This window comes from Colletes latitarsis, unplaced genomic scaffold (genome assembly GCF_051014445.1).
Source record: "Colletes latitarsis isolate SP2378_abdomen unplaced genomic scaffold, iyColLati1 scaffold0018, whole genome shotgun sequence".
In the NCBI taxonomy this organism is placed as follows: Eukaryota; Metazoa; Arthropoda; class Insecta; order Hymenoptera; family Colletidae; genus Colletes; species Colletes latitarsis.
This window is the reverse complement of record NW_027488369.1, coordinates 17,509,439-17,514,349: the sequence shown is the minus strand read 5'-3', so window position 1 is coordinate 17,514,349 and position 4,911 is coordinate 17,509,439.

Here is a 4,911-nt window from a genome sequence, read left to right as displayed (position 1 = left end):
GATTTGCCCTCATCAGGCTCATACTTTCGCATATTTCTCATACTTCATGGCTAGATCCTGGGCTTTTTCTGGATTGCATCACGTAGTAAAGTGGTACCACACGGAAACATTCAATGAAACCTCGTCTGGATAAATATTTTAGAGGTTAACGCATCTTAGGTCTGGGTTAGGTCTACGATTTGCCCTCATCAGGCTCACAGTTTAGCGTTTTTCACATACTTGTTGAACAGATCCTGGCTTTTTCTGGTTTGGATCACGAAGTAATGTGGTACCACACTGAAACAGTCCATTAAACCTGGTTTCGCTCAATATTGTAGAGGATAACGCATGTAAGGTCTAGGTTAGGTCTGGGATTTGCTCTCATCAGGCTCATTCTTTCGCATATTTCTTATACTTGATGGCTAGATCCTGGGTTTTTTCTGGTTTGGATCACGTAGTAATGTGGTACCACACTGAAACAGTCGATTAAACCTGGTTTTGATCAATATTTTAGAGGATAACGCAAGTTAGGTCTGGGATAGGTCTCGGATTTGACCTAATCAGACTCATACTTTCGCAACACTTCACATACTCCTTCAAGAGATCCTGGGTTATTTTCTGGTTTGGATCACGTAGTAAAGTGGTACCACACTGAAACAGTCGATTAAACCAGGTTTCGATCAATATTTTTGAGGATAACGCATGTTAGGTCTAGGTTAGGCCTGGGATTTTCACTCATCGGACTCATACTTTCGCATTCTTCACATACTTGTTGAACGGATCCTGGGTTTTCTCTGGTTTGGATCACGTAGTAATGTGGCACCACACTGAAACAGTCAATTAAACCTGGTTTCGATAAATATTTTAGAGAATTATTCATGTTAGGTCTAGGTTAGGTCTGGGATTTGCTCTCATCAGGCTCATTCTTTCGCATATTTCTCATACTTGATGGCTAGATCCTGGGCTTTTTCTGGATTGCATCACGTAGGAATGAAGTACAACACTGAAACAGTCAATTAAACCTGGTTTCCATCAATATCTTAGAGGACAACGCAAGTTTGGTCTGGGATATGTCTGGGATTTGCCCTCATCAGGCTTATACTTTCGCGTTTTTCACATACTTGTTGAACAGATCCTGGGTTTTTTCTGGTTTGGATCACGTAGTAGTGTGGTACCACGCTGAAACAGTCAATTAAACCTGGTTTCGATCAATATTTTAGAGAATAATTCATGTTAGGTCTGTGTTAGGTCTGGGATTTGCTCTCATCAGGCACATTCTTTCGCATATTTCTCAAATATGATGGCTAGATCCTGGGCTTTTTCTGGATTGCATCACGTAGTAATGTGGTACCACACTGAAACTTTCAATTAAACCAGGTCTTGATAAATATTTTAGAGGCTAACGCATGTTAGGTCTGGGTTAGGGCTAGGATTTGCCCTCATCAGGCTCATACTTTCGCATATTTCTCATACTTCATGGCTAGATCCTGGGCTTTTTCTGGATTGCATCACGTAGTAAAGTGGTACCACACGGAAACATTCAATGAAACCTCGTCTGGATAAATATTTTAGAGGTTAACGCATCTTAGGTCTGGGTTAGGTCTAAGATTTGCCCTCATCAGGCTCACAGTTTAGCGTTTTTCACATACTTGTTGAACAGATCCTGGGTTTTTTCTGGTTTGGATCACGACGTAGTGTGGTACCACACTGAAACAGTCCATTAAACCTGGTTTCGCTCAATATTTTTGAGGATAACGCATGTTAGGTCTAGGTTAGGCATGGGATTTTCACTCATCAGACTCATACTTTCACATTCTTCACATACTTGTTGAACGGAACCTGGGTTTTTTCTGGTTTGGATCACGTAGTAACGTGGGACCACACTGAAACAGTCAATTAAACCTGGTTTCGATCAATATTTTAGAGAATAATTCATGTTAGGTCTAGGTTAGGTCTGGGATTTGCTCTCATCAGGCACACTCTTTCGCATATTTCTCAAATTTGATGGCTAGATCCTGGGCTTTTTCTGGATTGCATCACGTAGTAATGAAGTACAACACTGAAACAGTCAATTAAACCTGGTTTCCATCAATATTTTAGAGGACAACGCATGTTAGGTCTAGGTTAGGCCTGGGATTTGCCCTCATCAGGGTCATACTGTCGCAGTTTTAACATACTTGTTGAACGGATCCTGGGTTTTTTCTGGTTTGGTTCACGTAGTAATGTGGTACCACACTGAAACATTCAATTAAACCTGGTCTTGATAAATATTTTAGAGGATAACGCATGTTAGGTTTGGGTTAGGTCTAGGATTTGCCCTCATCAGGCTCATACTTTCGCATATTTCTCATACTTCATGGCTAGATCCTGGGCTGTTTCTGGATTGTATCACGTAGTAATGTGGTACCACGCTGAAACAGTCGATTAAACCTGGTTTCGATCAATATTTTAGAGGATAACGCAAGTTAAGTCTGGGATAGGTCTGGGATTTGACCTCATCAGACTCATACTTTCGCATTCTTCACATACTTGTTGAACGGATCCTGGGTTTTTTCTGGTTTGGATCACGTAGTAATGTGGGACCACACTGAAACAGTCGACTTAACCTGGTTTCGATCAATATTTTAGAGGATAACGCATGTTAGGTCTAGGTTAGGCCTGGGATTTTCCCTCATCAGACTCAAACTTTCGCATTCTTCACATACTTGTTGAACGGAACCTGGGTTTTTTCTGGTTTGGATCACGTAGTAATGTGGGACCACACTGAAACAATCAATTAAACCTGATCTTGATAAATATTTTAGAGGATAACGCATGTTAGGTCTGGGTTAAGTCTAGGATTTGCTCTCATCAGGCTCATACTTTCGCATATTTCTCATACTTCATGGCTAGATCCTGGGCTGTTTCTGGATTGTATCACGTAGTAATGTGGTACCACGCTGAAACAGTCAATTAAACCTGGTTTCGATCAATATTTTAGAGGATAACGCAAGTTAGGTCTGGGATAGGTCTAGGATTTGCCCTCATCAGGCTCCTACTTTCGCATATTTCTCATACTTCATGGCTAGATCCTGGGCTATTTCTGGATTGGATCACGTAGTAAAGTGGTACCACATTGAAACATTCAATGAAACCTGGTCTGGATAAATATTTTAGAGGATAACGCATCTTAGGTCTGGGTTAGGTCTAAGATTTGCCCTCATCAGGCTCACAGTTTAGCGTTTTTCACATACTTGTTTAACAGATCCTGGGTTTTTTCTGGTTTGGATCACGAAGTAGTGTGGTACCACACTGAAACAGTCCATTAAAGCTGGTTTCGATCAATATTTTAGAGGATAACGCAAGTTAAGTCTGGGATAGGTCTGGGATTTGACCTCATCAGACTCATACTTTCGCATTCTTCACATACTTGTTGAACGGATCCTGGGTTTTTTCTGGTTTTGATCACGTAGTAATATGGTACCACACTGAAACATTCAATTAAACCTGGTGTTGATAAATATTTTAGAGAATAACGCATGTTAGGTCTGGGTTAGGTCTACGATTTGTCCTCATCAGGCTCATACTTTCGCATATTTCTCATACTTCATGGCTAGATCCTGGGCTATTTCTGGATTGGATCACGTAGTAATGTGGTACTACACTGAAACAGTCAATTAAACCTGGTTTTGACCAATATTTTAGAGAATAATTCATGTTAGGTCTAGGTTAGGTCTGGGATTTGCTCTCATCAGGCTCATTCTTTCGCATATTTCTCATACTTGATGGCTAGATCCTGGGCTTTTTCTGGATTGCATCACGTAGTAATGAAGTACAACACTGAAACAGTCAATTAAACCTGGTTTCCATGAATATTCTAGAGGACAACGCATGTTAGGTCTAGGTTAGGCCTGGGATTTGCCCTCATCAGGGTCATACTGTCGCAGTTTTAACATACTTGTTGAACGGATCCTGGGTTTTTTCTGGTTTGGTTCACGTAGTAATGTGGTACCACGCTGAAACAGTCAATTAAACCTGGTTTCGATCAATATTTTAGAGGATAACGCAAGTTAGGTCTGGGATAGGTCTAGGATTTGCCCTCATCAGGCTCCTACTTTCGCATATTTCTCATACTTCATGACTAGATCCTGGGCTATTTCTGGATTGGATCACGTAGTAAAGTGGTACCACATTGAAACATTCAATGAAACCTGGTCTGGATAAATATTTTAGAGGATAACGCATCTTAGGTCTGGGTTAGGTCTAAGATTTGCCCTCATCAGGCTCACAGTTTAGCGTTTTTCACATACTTGTTTAACAGATCCTGGGTTTTTTCTGGTTTGGATCACGAAGTAGTGTGGTACCACGCTGAAACAGTCGATTAAACCTGGTTTCGATCAATATTTTAGAGGATAACGCATCTTAGGTCTGGGTTAGGTCTAAGATTTGCCCTCATCAGGCTCACAGTTTAGCGTTTTTCACATACTTCTTGAACAGATCCTGGGCTTTCTCTGGTTTGGATCACGAAGTAGTGTGGTACCACACTGAAACAGTCCATTAAACCTGGTCTGGATAAATATTTTAGAGGATAACGCATCTTAGGTCTGGGTTAGGTCTAAGATTTGCCCTCATCAGGCTCACAGTTTAGCGTCTTTCACAAACTTGTTGAACAGATCCTGGGTTTTTTCTGGATTGGATCACGTAGTAATGTGGTACCACACTGAAACAGTCAAATAAACCTGGTTTTGATCAATATTTTAGAGAATAATTCATGTTAGGTCTAGGTTAGGTCTGGGATTTGCTCACATCGGGCTCATTCTTTCGCATATTTCTCATACTTGATGGCTGGATCCTGGGCTTTTTCTGGATTGCATCACGTAGTAATGAAGTACAACACTGAAACAGTCAATTAAACCTGGTTTCCATCAATATTCTAGAGGACAACGCATGTTA